This window comes from Carcharhinus amblyrhynchos, chromosome 4 (genome assembly GCF_965287045.1).
Source record: "Carcharhinus amblyrhynchos chromosome 4, sCarAmb.v2.hapA, whole genome shotgun sequence".
In the NCBI taxonomy this organism is placed as follows: domain Eukaryota; kingdom Metazoa; phylum Chordata; class Chondrichthyes; order Carcharhiniformes; family Carcharhinidae; genus Carcharhinus; species Carcharhinus amblyrhynchos.
Genome location: NC_137327.1, coordinates 129,401,214 through 129,418,436, shown reverse-complemented (window position 1 = coordinate 129,418,436; position 17,223 = coordinate 129,401,214). Strand labels below are relative to the sequence as shown.

The following is a 17,223-nucleotide window of genomic DNA, read 5'->3' as shown; positions in this document are numbered from 1 at the left end:
CTGAATAAACTAGGCTTGTACTCGTTAGAGTTTAGAAGAATGAGGGGAGATCTCATTGAGACGTATAAGATGATGAATGGGATGGATAGGATAGAGGTGGAGAGACTCTTCCCGCTCAAAAAAGACAGTAGGACTAGGGGGCACAGCCTCAAGATAAAGGGGAGGCGGTTTAGAACGGAGTTGAGGAGGAACTTCTTCACTCAAAGGGTGGTGAATCTCTGGAATTCTCTGCCCGTTGAAGTGGTGGAGGCTGCCTCGCTAAATATTTTTAAGAAGCGGGTTGATGGGTTTTTGATAAGAGAAGGGATTAAGGGTTATGGGGAGAGGGCGGGAAAGTGGAACTGAGCCACGACAGATCAGCCATGATCTTATTGAATGGCGGGGCAGGCTCGAAGGGCTAGATGGCCTACTCCTGCTCCTATTTCTTATGTTCTTATGTTCTTAAGTAAAAGTTGAGGTCAACCAGGTTTAACTAATATACAGGCCACTAAAAGAACACTAACTAGCAGCCTAATCCCACAGAAATGGAAGATGGTCATGGTAGCTGTGAAGAACTCCATGGTTTAATAGTTGTACTGCTTTCTGGAAGGTAGACTTGCGATATATGTACAGAAAGAATGACAAAATATTTTGACGTTACAGCAAGCAGTGTATGTTAAATAATACAGTAGCAAAATGTGGATCAGAACAAACAACATTAAGTTCAGATTACATTTTGTTCCATTGCTTTTGCACTAAAATAATTCTGTGGTATGCCCTGGCAGCTGTTTATTTAAAAACAAAATTTGTTCCAAGTTAAATAAACAGGATAAAAGCTGGAAAGGATTTTTATTAACTTTTTTTTAGAAAATGCAATTTCAGGACACTTTCCTCAAAAGTTTCACTTGCATTAAAAAAAGTGCAAGTCTACACTGCGGACAATACCCCAGAACAGAGTTGGCATTCTGCAAGCACATTGAGGGTACTTTTGGCATGCATCAGGAGTCATGCATCTGACCATAATGTTCATCCTACTCCACTTAATGTTTTCCTCTTCCCTCCCACCCCACTACCCCAATTCTACACCGAGAACAGCGCAAAGGAGAAGAAGATCAAAACTGTGCAATAAAAGAACCCTAAAACTGCATGCCTGCAATTGGGAACAAGTATTTTAAACGCCCACAGGGTCAGTTGTGCCTTTGAGTGCAGGGCCTAGACAGGCCTGGAAACATCCCATTAACACTTATCTATACAATCTACACATGAATGAGTCTGGTGCTGTATTTTTTAAAACTCCTGGCTCTTTTTAACCTCCTGTGATAGACTCACTAGTCCTTTTTTTAAACAGGGGGAAAACAAGCACTGATCTGAAGCTAACTCCCCAAAATGGGAGGAGAGGCGATGGAGAGAGAGAGAGAGGAGGGGAATTACCCCATCCCCCAAAAAATATCACCTCAGAAAAATATATTTAGTCAGAGAAAACGCCAAGAAGCAAATAATGACAAGAGTGACAGGCTTTTTCTCTTCCTGGTTCATTAAGGGTGCCGACGTCGCGCCGATTTCCGACCTAAAACCACTTTATTTTCCTCTCTCGCCTCAGCTTGGACGTTAGAAATCCCACTTACACGCTCAGCAAAGAAGACAGGAAGTTGCTGTTAATTTAATTTGTTGTTTTTTCTCTCCCTCTCTTTCTGACTGTACTTACGGTTCCTCCTGGGCCTTGACAAGCGAGCAGAAGAAAAGAAGAAAGAGCCCGAGCTGCCCCTGCACCGCCGCCCGGGGGCTGCAGAGGGCGCAGCGGAGCCGGCCCGCCCATCCCCCAGCCTGAGCCACAGCAGATACACAGAGAGATACAGAGTGGGATAGTGAGATACAGAGAGAGAGAGATATAGAGACATACAGACTGGGACAGAGAGATACAGGGTGGGATAGTGAGATACAGAGATATTACTGGGATAGAGAGATATACAGACTGGGACAGAGAGATACAGAGTGGGATAGTGAGATACAGAGAGAGATATAGAGACATACAGACTGGGACAGAGAGATACAGGGTGGGATAGTGAGATACAGAGATATTACTGGGATAGAGAGATACAGAGTGGGATAGTGAAATACAGAGATATTACTGGGATAGAGAGATATACAGACTGGGACAGAGAGATACAGAGATATTACTGGGATAGAGAGATATACAGACTGGGACAGAGAGATACAGAGTGGGATACTGAGATACAGAGAGAGATATAGAGACATACAGACTGGGACAGAGAGATACAGGGTGGGATAGTGAGATACAGAGATATTACTGGGATAGAGAGATATACAGACTGGGACAGAGAGATACAGAGATATTACTGGGATAGAGAGATATACAGACTGGGACAGAGAGATACAGAGTGGGATACTGAGATACAGAGATAGAGAGAGATATACAGACTGGGACAGAGAGATACAGAGAGAGTGGGGGAAAGAGAGAGAAAAGTACAGAGTGGGATAGTGAAATACAGAGATATTACTGAGATAGAGAGATACACACTGGGACAGAGGGATACAGAGAGAGTGTGGGAAAGAGAGAAAGAAATACAGAGCGGGATAGAAAGATACTGAGATAAACTGGGATAGAGAGAGATATACAGACTGGAACAGAGAGATACAGAGGGTGGGAGAGACAGAAATACAGAGTGGGATAGTGAGATACTGAGATATACTGGGATAGAGAGAGATATACAGACTGGGACAGAGGGATACAGAAAGTGGGAAAGCTGGAGAGAAATACAGAGTGGGATAGTGAGATACATACAGAGATAGAGAGAGAGAGATATACAGACTGGGACAGGGGGATACAGAGAGAGTGTGTGAAAGAGGGAGAGAAATACTGAGTGGGATAGTGACATACAGAGTGGGATAGTGAGAGAAAGAAATACAGAGTGGGATAGTGACATACAGACTGGGATAGTGAGATACAGAGTGGGAAAGAGAGAAAGAAATAGAGTGGGGTAGTGAGATACTGAGAGAGATATAGAGATATAATGGGATAGAGACTGAGACAGAGGGATACAGAGAGAGGGTGGGAAAGAGTGAGCGAGAAATACAGATTGGGATAGTGAGATACAGAGTGGGAAAGAGAGATACTGAGATATATATACATGTAGAGAGACTTACTGGGACAGAGAGATACAGAGACAGTGTGGGAAAGAGAGAGAGAGAAGTACAGAGTGGGATGGTGAGATACAGAGTGGGATAGAGAATACTGAGAGAGATACTGAGAGGGACCTCGGGGTCCTTGTGCATGAGTCGCAAAAACCCAGCCTGCAGGTGCAGCAGGTGGTCAGGAAGGCGAATGGGATGCTGGCCTTCATAGCGAGGGGGATTGAATATAAAAGTAGGGAGGTCTTGCTGCGGCTGTATAGGGCATTGGTGAGGCCGCAGCTGGAGTACGGTGTGCAGTTTTGGTCGCCGTACTTACGCAAGGATATTTTGGCCTTGGAGGGAGTGCAGAGGAGGTTTACTAGGCTGATACCGGAGTTGAGGGGGTTGAGCTATGAGGAGAGGCTGAATAAACTAGGCTTGTACTCGTTAGAGTTTAGAAGAATGAGGGGAGATCTCATTGAGACGTATAAGATGATGAATGGGATGGATAGGATAGAGGTGGAGAGACTCTTCCCGCTCAGAAAGGACAGTAGGACTAGGGGGCACAGCCTCAAGATAAAGGGGGGGGCGGTTTAGAACGGAGTTGAGGAGGAACTTCTTCACTCAAAGGGTGGTGAATCTCTGGAATTCTCTGCCCGTTGAGGCGGTGGAGGCTGCCTCGCTAAATATTTTTAAGACGCGGGTTGATGGGTTTTTGATAAGCGAGGGGATTAAGGGTTATGGGGAGAGGGCAGGAATGTGGAACTGAGCCATGACAGATCAGCCATGATCTTATTGAATGGCGGGGCAGGCTTGAAGGGCTAGACGGCCTACTCCTGCTCCTATTTCTTATGTTCTTATGATACAGAGATATACTGGGATAAAGAGAGATATACAGACTGGAACAGTGAGATGCAGAGAAAGAGTAGGAAAGAGAGAGAGAAATACAGAGTGGGATAGTGAGATACAGAGTGGGATAGAGAGATACAGAGATATAATGGGATAGAGAGAGACATACAGACTGGAAGAGAGAGATACAGAGAGCGGGAAAGAGCTAAATATGGAATAAAAGAGAGAGAGAGAGAAATACAGAGTGGGATAGTGCAATACAGAGTGGGATAGTGCGATACAGAGTGGGATAGTGCGATACAGAGTGGGATAGTGCGATACAGAGTGGGAAAGAGAGATACTGAGATTACATAAGTATATACATGAGAGACTTGCAGGAAGAAATACAGAATGGGATACAGAAAAAGAGATACAGTGAGAGAGATAGAGCGTGGGATAGAGAGACAGAGAGAGAGATGGAGAATGGGATAGAGAGAGAGAGAGGAAGAGATAGAGAGTGGGATAGGGAGAGATAGAGAGTGGGATAGAGAAAGATATAAAGAGAGAGAAATACACAGCAATATAGACTAGGAGAGAGAGATAAAAGACACAGACAGGAGAGAGAGTGGGATAGAGAGAGATACAAAGAGAGGTACACAGAGGGAAATAGATTGGGAGAGAGATGTAAGGGGAAGCTGATGCAATTTTTTGAGAAAGCGGGCTGACAAAGCGGGAAATCGAGAAGTGAAATATGCTGTATAAACGCTTTGCAGGGGCAGGTGCTTAAAAACAAGTATGAAATCAGTTGCTCGCAGTCAAAGTAGTCATGGGTTGGGTATGATAAAGAAACGGTTACTGCGAACCATAAAAAGGAGGAATAGACGCCAAAGATAGAACAAGGGAAGAGAGATGTAGGCGGGTGAAGCTAGCTGAGCAGTTCACGATAAGGAAGCGCGGGAACCAATTAACAAGGGAAGAGAGATGTAGGCAGGTGAAGCTAGCTGAGCAGTTCACGATAAGGAAGCGCGGCGCGGGAGCCAATTAACAAGGGAAGGGAGATGTATGATAAACTGCATAGGCATATAAGGCATAATCATGCATTGTGAGTGTGTGTGTGCCTGCGGGACTGCACCCTTTCTTGCAAGATTGAATAAACTGACGTAGAACGACTCCGCCGTGTCTTTGATTTCAAGAGCAGGGGGGGAAGGGGAGTGGGATCGATGTCCCTAGAGGTGTCTCCTTGGACGGGCTCGTCGGTGGAAACCTAACGGTGACAACTGAGCCGATCGAGTTTCCCCCCCAAGGATTGAGTCAGTTGCTCGGGTGTAATCCATACAAACTGACTGGCCTCAGAGAGGGAACTGCCCACATCTCGCACAGAGAGATACAGACTGGGGGATAAAGAGAGAAATACAGAATGGTTTAGAGAGAGAGAGAGAAAAAAAGAGAGATACAGGTTAGAATTGAGAGAGAGAGAGGCTGGGGGATAGAGAGAGAGATATATAGAGGGGTATAGAGAGAGAGAGATGCAGACTGGGATAGAGAGAGAAAAACAGAGGAAGAGACATATAGAGAGACAGATACACTTACAGATATACAGATAGGTACAGAAACAGAGATAATGATAGATCGACACATGCTGTTAGGGAGGTATATACACAGGAACAAACTGACTGTGAGACAGCTGCACAGAAATAGACGTTAGATACACTAACACAGATACACAGACATGGTGCCAGAAACATTCAGTTAGCAATAATATGCTCAACAAGCTCAGTTTGGGTTTCACCAGGGTCACTAAGTTTCAGAGCACTTTACAACTTTGGTCCATACATGGATAAAATAAGTGAATCTAGTGATGAGGTGAGAGTAACTATCCATAATATCATGGCATCATTTACCAAGTATGGCACAAAGGAGCCTATATCAATGGGAATTGGGGAAATACTCTCCTCTGGTTTGAGTCATACCTAGCACAAAGGAAGATGGTTGTGATTGTTGAAGGCCAATCATGTCAGATCCAAGACATCGCCCGAAGAGTTCCTCAGGGTAGTATCCTAGAACCAACCATCTTCAGCGGCTTTGTCAAAGACCTTTCCTCCATCAAAAGCTCTGAAATTCGCGTATTTGATGATGACTGCACAATGTTCTGCACCATTTGTGACTTCTCAGATACTGAAGCAATCTGTGTCTGCATAACAGCAAGAGCAAGATAAACATCTAGACTTGGACTGGTAAGTGACAAGTAATATCTGCACCATGCAAGTACCAGGAAATCACTATCTTCAACAAGAGAGAATCTAACCATCACCTCTTGATATTCAGAGGCATTTCCATTGCTGTATCCACCACAATCAAAATCCTGGGGCTTACCATTGACCAGAAGTTGAGCTGAACCAGTCACACAAATACTGTAGCTACAAGAGCAAATCAGGGGCTGGGAGTTCTGTGGTGAATAACTCACCTCCTGACTCCCCAAAGCCTGTTCACCAGCTACAAGGCACAAGTCTGGGGTTTGATGGAATACCTCCCCACTTGCCTGGATGAGTACAACTCCAACAACATCATCAAAGACAAAGCAGCCCACTTGATTGACACACATATCACCACATTAACCATCCACTCTCTCCACAAAAGTGGCAGCAGTGTGTATCATCCACAAATTGCGCTGCAGCAACTCACCACGGCTCCTTCAACTTCATCTAACAAACCTGCAACCTCGACCAGCTAGAAGAACACAGGGAGCTGACGCATGGGAATAGAACCATCTGCAAATTCCCCTCTAAATTACACACTGTCCTGACTATATCATTGTTCCGTCACCATCTCTGAGTCAAAATCCTAGAACTTCCTCTCCAATAGAACTGAGGATGTACGTATACCACATGAACCGCAGCAATGTTAAAAAGTGGCTCACCAGCACCTTCCCAAGGGCCATTAGAGATGTGCAATTAATGCTGACCTAGCCAGAAACACCCATATTCCAAGGGTGGGTTTTTAAAAACTCAGCCACATACAGAGGGAAATATACATCATCATCGTTGAATGTCCCTCGGCTCGAAGATGACATCTACTCGGGGTTGTGAGTTTCTACCGTGGGTCTTCATGTGAATGAACAGGCTGATTCTCAACCTACTGATCCTTAAGCACATACAGCAGGATGTCTCACAAGGTAGTAAGATCCAGAGTTCAGGTTTTGCTTCCTTTTCTTTCCTTCATTGCTGCCATTCTGCCTCCAGATGCCGTGAGTGAACGTGGTGCAGCTTGATGGACAAGTTGTCACCATTTTGAATGATTGGTGGCGAGTTCCTCTCAGTAATTAATGACAATGCTGTTGTGTTTCAAGGAGAGCTCCAGATTGTCTTTAAGAACTGGGTCAGATCTCAAACAATGATGAGATAGAGTACAGGAATGAGATAGAGAATCTGGTGAACTGGTGCAGCAACAATAATCTCTCCCACAATATCAACAAAACAAAGGAGATTGTCATCAACTTCAGGAAGCATAAAGAAGAACATGCTCCTGTCTACATCAATGGGGACAAAATAGAAAGGGTCAAGAGCTTCAAGTTTTTAGTTGTCCAGATCACCAACATACTGCCCTGGACCCCCATGCTGACACTATAGTTAAGAAAGTCCACCAACGCCTCTACTTTCTCAGAAGATTAAGGAAATTTGGCATTTCAGCTACGATTCTCACCAACTTTTACTGATGCACCATAGAAAGCATTCTTTCTGGTTGTTTCACAGCTTGGTATGGCTTCTGCTCTGCCCAAGACCGCAAGAAACTACAAAAGATCGTGAATGTAACCCAATCCATCACGCAAACCAGCCTCCCATCCACTGACTCTGTCTACACTTCCCGTTGCCTCGGCAAAGCAGCCAGCATAATTAAGGATTCCATGCGCCCCTGACATTCTCTCTTCTACCTTCTTCCATCGGGAAAAAGATACAAAGGTCTGAGATCACGTACCAACTGACTCAAGAACTGTTTCTTCCCTGCTGCTGTCAGGTTTTCGAATGGACTTACCTTGTGTTAAATTGATCTTTCTCTACACCCTATGCTATGACTGTAACACTACATTCTGTACTCTCTCATTCCTTCTCTACGAACGGTATGCTTTGTATAGCGCACAAGAAACAATACTTTTCACTGTATGTCGATACATGTGACAATAACAAATCAAATCAAATCTTGTTCTGACAACATTCAAGGACAGACTTAATTTCTTGTATGCAGAATCTGGAGTAGCTTGCAAATCTGGTGCAGAGTGGGCAGTGACACTGCAGTCCTCCACAAACTCTAGGTTATGTATGCTGATAGTTTTTGCACAGAGGCAATCAAAGCAAAAAGTTTTGTATGTAGATGGTATTTAATGCTCCTATCAGAGGGTGGTTTGATGAGGTGAATAACCATTCAGTGATTGTAAATACTTTGGAGGCTTGATTCCAGTCTGAATTTTGAAATCACCTGTTTCAAACACCCTTCACTCAAGACAGTTGCAGTCACATCAGCAAGAAGCAATTGCAGGATTGTGATGAAGTTTCTTGGATATCCAAATCTTTGTAGCACAATCCACACAGCCTCACAATTTGTTGATTTGATTTATTGTCACATATCAGTATACAGTGAAAAATATTGTTTTTTGCGCGCTATACAGACAGAGCATACCATTCATTGAGAAAGGAGAGAGTGCAGAATGTAGTGTTACAGTCATAGCTAGGGTGTAGAAAAAGATCAACTTAATGTGAGGTAGGACCATTCAAAAGTCTGATGACAGCAGGGAAGAAGCTGGTCTTGAGTCGGTTGGTACATGACCTTGGACTTTTGTATCTTTTTCCCGACAGAAGGTGGAAGAGAGTACGTCCGGAATGTGTGCGGTCTTTGATTATGCTGGCTGCTTTTCCGAAGCAGCAGAAGTGCAGACAGAGTTAATGGATGGGAGGCTGGTTTGAATGGTGGACTGGATTACATTCACCACCGTTTGTAGTTTCTTGCAGTCTTGGTTAGAGCAGGAGCCATATCTGGCTGTGATACAACCAGAAAGAATGCTTTCTGTGGTGTATTTGTAAAAGTTGGTAAGAGTTGTAGTAGACATGCCAAATTTCCTTCCCCTCCTGAAAAAGTAGAGGCGTTGGTGGGCTTTCTTAACAATAATGTCAGCATGGAGGGACCAGGACAGGTTGTTGGTGATCCGGACACCTAGAAACCTGAAGCTCTCAACCATTTTCACTTTGCCCCCTTTGATGTGGACAGGAGCATGTCCTCCACTATGCTCCTGAAGTTGATGACTACCTTCCTTCGTTTTGTTGACATTAAGGGAGAGATTATTGTCATCGCACCAGTTCACCAGATTCTCTATCCCTTTCCTGAACTCCATGAAGTAAATGCTTTGGTCAGGATGATGAACATAGTGAGGAATTCCTGATGTCGTTGTTGCAGGCAGAGGGGTGAAGGTTCTTTTGTCTCCCAAATCCATAGAATTAGTGCATGAGGTCTTGATGTAAGCAAAAGGCCACAAGCTTTGAAGATATCTGCTGGAATACCACTGGGCCGCAGGTTTAATTTTTGTTTTTCATCTGTCCAATTGTTTATTGCAGTTCTCCTGCCAATTGTTGTTGTTCAATGGACTCACCAAAGGTGAGGATAGCCTGGAGAGTAGGCATTGTGCAGCTGAGGAGTCATTGAGAGTTCTTCTTTCCAGTGTTGGCAGATGACATTGTCACCTTTAAGCATAGAAACACAATGCTGTGAGGAATGGGGTCTTTGTCCATTTGATTGTGGTCTTTGATGACCCTGCTGCCTTCAAAAAAGCTTTGCATGTCATGATGGTCAGCACATTGTTGGATCGCTCAGGATTTCTCTTCCCACCCCACGTCATTTAAATCACAGAGAAAAAAGATACACAGAGATAAAGATACACGTGCACACAAACTTATAGAAACATGCAGAAAAACTCACACATACAAATACAGATACGCAGAGGTCAAAATCATCAAATTATATAATGGTTACAATACACAGAGATAACGACAGATACACAATACATTAAGAGTTGGAGAAAGATACATTCATAGATACAAAGATAGACACAGATACAATTGCATGGATTGGCAAAAACATACATACACTGACAGATTCATAGAGATGGAGACAGATACAATTGCAGATAAACAGAGCTAGATACACACACACACACAAAACTGGCTAGCTCTATTGGGAGGCCAACATTGTCATTTTTTGCATGCACTTTGCACCTGGCAGCTGTCCACAGTGATTGCTCAGCTGGCAGGAAGGGGATCTTGGGTTTGGTCCCTGACAATCAGGAGAGGAGGAAATTCCCTTAAATTTTTTTTTTAAAGTTTATTTATTAGTCAGAAGTAGGCTTTTATCAACAGCGCAATGAAGTCATTGAAAATTCCCCACTTGCCACATTCCAGCGCTTGTTTGGGTACACCGAGGGAGAATTTGGCATGGCCAATGCACCTAATTAGCATGTCTTTCAGACTGTGGGAGAGAACCAGTGCACCCAGAGGAAACCCAAACAGACACAGGGAGAATGTGCAGACTCCACACAGACAGTGACCCATACTGGGAATTGAACTTGGATCCCTGGTGCTGTGAGGCAGAAGTACTAATCACTGTGGCACTGTGTCCTCCCCGTTGCTAAGGCTATTTTTAAAGAATGATATTCTGGCTTTATAAATGTAGGTAAATAGTATAAATGCAAGGAAATTGTGCTTTAGGAAGAATTCCAAGGCCCTAGTGAAAGTAGAGAGAGGATTTCCCAGAATGGTACCAAGGATGATGAACTTGTTGACTGGGGTGCTAGTTAAACAATCCTGAGTGCGCTAACTACACTAACAACCAAAACAAATAACAAACCAGCCTCCCATCCATTGACTCTGTCTACACTTCCTGCTGCCTTGACAAAGCAGCCAGCATAATTAAGGACACCATGCATCCTGGAGATTCTCTCTTGCACCTTCTTCCTTCAGTAAAAAGATACAAAGGTCTGAGATCAAGCACCACTAACTCAAGAACAGGTCCTTCCCTGCTCTGTCAGACTTTTGAATGGTCTTACCTTGCATTAAGTTGATCTTCCTCTACACCCTAGCTATGACTGTAACACTACATTCTGCACTCTCTCGTTTCCTTATCTATGAACGGTGTGTTTTGTCTGGAGAGCACAAGAAACAATACTTTTCACTGTATGTTAATACATGTGACAATAATAAATCAAATCAAATTTAAGATGTTCAATTGATGTTGTAATACGGCTCATTTACCCTCCTTAGAAGAATACTCATGTTGTTCGCTGAAAAGAAGCTTTGCTCCTTTCTTTAGAATTACCCAGAGCTTAGAGAGTCTATAGTTCCACATTGCTTTTAAAAATATATATTCTTTCATGGGACATGGGCATCGCTGGCTGGCCAGCATTTATTGCCCATCCCTAGTTGCCCTTGAGAAAGTGATGGCAAGCTATCTTCCTGAAACCCCTGCACTAGTGATTGATACAACTGAGGAGCTTGCTAGGCCATTTCAGAGGGCAGTTGAGAGTCAATCACATGTAGTCCAGACCAGGTGAGGACGGCAGATTTTCTTCCCTAAAGGATATTAGTGAACTAGATGGGTTTTCCCAACAACCGACAACTGTTTCATGATCATCAGTAGATTCTTAATTCCAGATATTTTTAATGACCTCAAATTCCACCAACTGCCGTGGCAGGATTCAAACCCGGATCCCCAGAACATTAGTTGTGTTTTTGGATTAATAGTCTAGTGATAATACCATTAGGCAATTGCCTCCCCATCCTTTCTCAGCCAATCAAAGCTGACTTGCTAGCTACCCAGCATCCTTTTCTCTTACAGTATAATTTTTTTCATTCATTCGTGGGACATGGGCATCGCTGGCTGGCCAACATTTATTGCCCATCCCTAGTTGCTCTTGAGAAGGTGGGTGATGAGCTGCCTTCTTTAATCACTGCAGTCCATGTTCTGTGGATTGACCCACAGTGCCACTGGGGAGGGAATTCCAGGATTTTGACCCAGCAACTGTGAAGGAATGGTAATATACTTCCAAATCAAGATGGTGAGTGGCTTGGAGGGGAACTTGCAGATAGTGATGTCCCCATTTATCTGCTGCCCTTGACCTTTCAGATAGAAACAGTCATGGGTTTGGAAGGTGCTGTCTAAGGACCTTTGGTGAATTGCTGCAGTGCATCTTGTAGATAGTACACCCTGCTGCTACTGGCGTTAGTGGTGGAAAAATTGGATGTTTGTTGATGTGGTGCCAATCAAGAGGGCTGTTTTGTCCTGGATGGTCTGAAGCTTCTTGAGTGTAATTGGAACTGCACCTATCCAGGCAAGTGGGGAGTATTTCATCACACTCTTGACTTGTGCCTTATAGATGGTGGATAGGCTTCGAGGAATCAGATGAGTTACTCGCTGCAGTATTCCTAGCCTCTGACCAGCTCTTATAACCACTATATTTATGTGGTGAGTCCAGTTGACTTTTTGGTCAATGGTAACCCCAAGGATGTAGGGGATTCAGTGATGACTACACTATTGAATGTCAAGGGGCAATGGTTAGAGTGTCTCTTATTGGTAACGGCCATTGCCTCGCATTTGTGTGGTGCAAATGTTACTTGCCACTTGTCAGCCCAAGCCTGGATATTGCCCAGATCTAGTTACATTTGAACATAGACTGCTTCAATATCTGAGGAGTCATGAATGGTACTGAACATTGTGCAATCATCGCGAACATCCCCACTTCCGACCTTATCATAGAGGAAAGGTCATTGATGAAGCAGCTGAAGATTGTTGGGCCGATGACCTTACCTGAGGGACTCCTGCAGAGATAACCTGGAGAGATTAGTGACCATCTATAACCACAACTATCTTCCTATGTGCCAGGTATGACTCCAGCCTGTGGAGAGTTTGCCCCTGATACGCATTGATTCATGTATAAGTTGCTCTGATTGTTTGAAATTTGGCATTCTTGCATTTGTCCTGATGAGTGCAAGATGAAAATCTTCAACAACATGTCTCTCTTGTCAACAATATTCAAGTTCTAAATAATGCTGAATACAGGGGCAGTTATTGGATATATGGTCTGTTTCCAAGTACTACCAAACTTTAGCAATGCTATCATGGATGTTGTCAGATATTTGAGTTGTAGGATCCTCAGCTGAAGGTGGACTCATATTGTTGAACTGATAGCTATCTCCTTAGAGGGCGAGGAATAACCTGCCTTTGACTTAGAGTACATAGAACATAGAACACTACAGCACAAACAGGCCCTTCGGCCCACGAGTTGCGCCGATCACATCAACACCTACCAATCTATAGACCTATCTATAACCCCCAATCCCATTAAACCCCATATACTCATCCAGAAGTCTTTTAAAAGACCCCAGCGAGTTCGCCTCCACCACCACTGACGGCAGCCGATTCCATTCACTCACCACCCTCTGAGTGAAAAACTTACCCCTAACATCACTTCTGTACTTTCCTCCCCGCACCTTAAATCTGTGTCCTCTCGTAGCGACCATTTCAACCCGGGGAAATAGCCTCTGAGAATCCACCCTTTCTATTCCTCTCAACATTTTATAAACTTCTATCAGGTCGCCTCTCAACCTTCATCTCTCCAGGGAAAAGAGTCCCAGCTCCCTCAACCTAACTTAATAAGGCATGCCTCCCAGTCCAGGCAACATCCTTGTAAATCTCCTCTGCACCCTTTCAATAGCTTCTACGTCTTTCCTATAGTGAGGCGACCAGAACTGCACACAGTATTCCAAATGAGGCCTGACAAGGGTCTTATAAAGTTGCAGCATTACCTCCCGACTCCTAAACTCAATCCCTCGATTAATGAAGGCCAGTACACCATACGCCTTCTTGACCACCTCCTCCACCTGCGAGGCCGATTTAAGAGTCCTGTGGACCCGGACCCCAAGTAGTTTGTGCTAATTGGTGCCAATGATATCTCAGGGTCATTGAACTCACAGCAATAGAAAACACAAAATGATCAGCAAGATCAAGATTTTGCAATCATCTGTCCATTGCATTTAGATGAAATCACTCACTTCTTAGCATTGCGGAGTAGGTTAGCATATACATCACCCAACCAGCAAATATATCTAGGGGATATAATGTACTTGGCTCTCTTGTTCCACACAACAGAAGGAGTTGCAGTTCATTCATGCATACCAGCCTCTCATCCATTGACTCCATCTACACTTCCTGCTGCCTCAGAAAAGCAGCCAGCATAATCAAAAACCCCACACCCCGAAATTCTCTCCTCCACCTTCTCACATCAGGAAAATGACACAAAAGTCTGAAGTCACGTACCAATCGACTGAAGAACAGCTTCTCCTCTGCTGCTGCCAGGCTTTTGAATGGATCTACCTTATATTAAGTTGATCTTTCTCTATACTCTAGCTACGACCGTAACACTACATTCTGCACCCTCTCCTTTTCTTCTCCCCCTATGTACTTTATGAATGGTATGTTTTGTCTGTGTAGTGTGTAAGAAACAATACTTTTCACTGTATGTTAATACATGTGACAATAATAAATCAAATCAAATCTTCAAACTGATGTTTCGAAAATCTGAAAAAGATGCTAAAGTGACAGACAGACAATAATTTTGAGGGTCATCGATCATGAATGGACCATTGTGTTTTGCATTGAATTTAAGGCATTTGGCAAATATTCACAAAACACCTGGTCCAAAATGCGCTTTTGTTCTGATGCAGTGTACGGCTCTGGACTACAATCCAGCTGCGGCAGATCTGTGCCTCAGCTCCTTGTATGTCAGTGTTCTAATCTGTTTTTCTTGACCTTATATATTTTCCTAGTCATCCAATGACCATAAATCTGATTAACTATGTTGCTGTACAACCTGATGATCACAGATTTTCCTTCATTTGTTTACTTAGCCTTGAATCAGCAACCCAGCATGATAGTTTCTGGGGCTTCATTGCGTGAAGCTGACACCTGAAGCTCTTGGGCAACATGTAAAAGAATCAAAATCCCCCTGAATCAAAGCGCCTTTAGATAGAGACAGAATATCCGCTACAATGGTGCAAGTCCTGCAGCTTTAAGAGAATACAGAAAATGGCACCATCTATCTGTGGCATGAGGATGACATTTTTATGTGTATGCAAAGCATCTGATTTCCCCAGTACCTAGGCTACTCCCAGTGTATTGCTTGAAAACAATTATCAATGATATTAAATGGGGGCGGGAGAGGGGGGGGGGGTGGTGATGACTTTGTGGTATTATTGCTAGGCTATTAATCCAGAAACCCAGCTAATGTTCTAGGGACCAAGGTTTGAATCCTGCCACGGCTGATGGTGGCACTTGAATTCTTAAGAAAGAATCTGGAATTAAGAATTTACTGACGACCACGATATCACTGTTGATTATTGAAAAACCCATCTGGTTCACTAATGTCCTTTAAGGAAGGAAATCTGCCATCCTTACTCGGTCTGGCCTGCATGTGACTCCAGAACTACAGCAATGTGGTTGACTCTCAATTGCCCTCCAAGTGATGGGCAATAAATGCTGGCCAGCCAGCGTTGCCCATGTCTCATAAAATAATTTTTTAAAATTACCAGTTCCGCTATGTATAAATTGCTTTGAAACTACTTATAATGTGTGAATGTCACACATTATCTTATCAACTTGCAGAACGCCTCTAAAAAGGCTGAGAATAATCTTTAATAATATTTCCTACTCTGTTTTGGTGGCTGTTTGAATAATGTGTTTAATTAGTGAATTCAAAAGGTATCCTCAAGCAAACTGCTTTGAATGAATTACAGCCCATGAGTAAGGAAACGATTATTCACATTAGAAGAGATATAATTCTGAAGGTGGGGACTGCAGCAGTCTTTCCATCTTCACTGTGTGCACTAATTTTGGTTTCCCACAGCACTGATCTTCTACAAGCTATTTCCTTGATTCCTTGTTCTGATTGCCAAACATGGACAATCTCAAACAAAAGAACAAAACAAGAAATTGACACAGGTTACTTCTCTCCCCCAAATGTCTGAGGATGCTCGGGGCTCAATTAGAGCTTTCAAGGCAGGATCTTTAAGGTTCATGTTCTGTTAAGGCATTGAGCAACATGGAGCAACAGTTGGTGAATGAAGTTGGGATGTGGGCATGAGTTAGCTCAGTTGGCTAAATAGCTAGAGTGTGATGCACAGTGATGCCAATGGGTTCAATCCCCACACAGTGACAATTCATGAGATCTGCCTCTTTGCCAAGCCCCATACTTGATGTGAATGCTGCCCTTCAAGCTGTACAACCAGTTTTCCCTATCCAACAGTCCCCCAGAGACTATGGCTAATTACTCTGACATTAGGGCATAGATCTGCTTAGAGCTGTTATAATGGAATCAGGGAATCCCTACAGCGCAGAAGGAGGCCATTCAGCCCAAGTCTGCACCAACTCTCTGACACAGCATTCACCCAGGCCCTATCCCCATATATATACCCCACTAATCCCCCTAACCTACACATCTTGGGCCACCAAAAGCCAGTTTAGCACAGCCAATTCACCTAACCTGCACATCTTTGGACTGTGGGAGGAAACTGGAGCACCCGGAGGAAACCCACATAGATATGGACAGAATGTGCAAACTCTACAGTTACCCAAGGCCAGAATTGAACCCGGGTCCCTGGCATTGTGAGGCAGCAATGCTAACCACTGTGCCACCATGCCACCCAATGGCAAACCATCCCTGAGGGACTCCTGTTCCCATGTTGCTAAGCCCACTTCATCATGGACCTGAACTTCTGTGGAGTGATGATCAGAATACGATTGCCATTCCGCTCCTAGTTTCTTGCATCAAAATTCAGCCATCCTTTTTTGCCTATGCTTCTGACTGAGGCCATGTGAGAACTTTGCAGGGCAGTGTGCTCCTAGGGCCTTCAGTCAAGGGCTGAAGAGTCAGAAGGACTGGCTGCTGTAAAGCTGCTAAGTTTAAAGGTCCAGCTACTTATCTTACAAACCTACCTTCTCCCTGACTTCTGAAAGTGGGGACAGGATTGGGGAAGTGGGGTCACTTGGTCAGTGTTGTTGGGGGGGGGGGGGGGGGAGCAGGTGATCAGTTGGAGGCGGGGGGGGGAGTCAGATAGTGGTGGCTGGTCAGTGGGAGGGAGTTGGGCTCTGATGATCGGGGGGGGCTAGAGGGGGCTGGTTGATGGAGGGAGTTGAGTGGTCAGTCAGTGGATGGGTGGGAGCTGTGTGGACAATAGGAGAGGCTGGTAGAGTGGA

General features: G+C 44.1%; 1 protein-coding gene across 4 annotated transcripts in view; it reads right to left on the bottom strand.

Annotated features, from left to right (window-relative positions):
• LOC145342356 (transcriptional regulator Kaiso-like) overlaps positions 1–1,752 on the bottom strand; it is a 58,370-nt gene extending 56,618 nt beyond the window's left edge. For 3 of the 4 annotated variants that reach the window (XM_080187875.1, XM_080187874.1, XM_080187870.1), the window contains exon 1: positions 1,685–1,752. The gene's annotated coding sequence lies outside the window, so the exon portion shown is untranslated. Of the gene's footprint in view, positions 1–1,604; positions 1,648–1,684 lie in introns of those variants that run through there. The other variant, XM_080187872.1, reaches the window with a different exon arrangement.
• Positions 1,753–17,223: the final 15,471 nt, after the last annotated feature.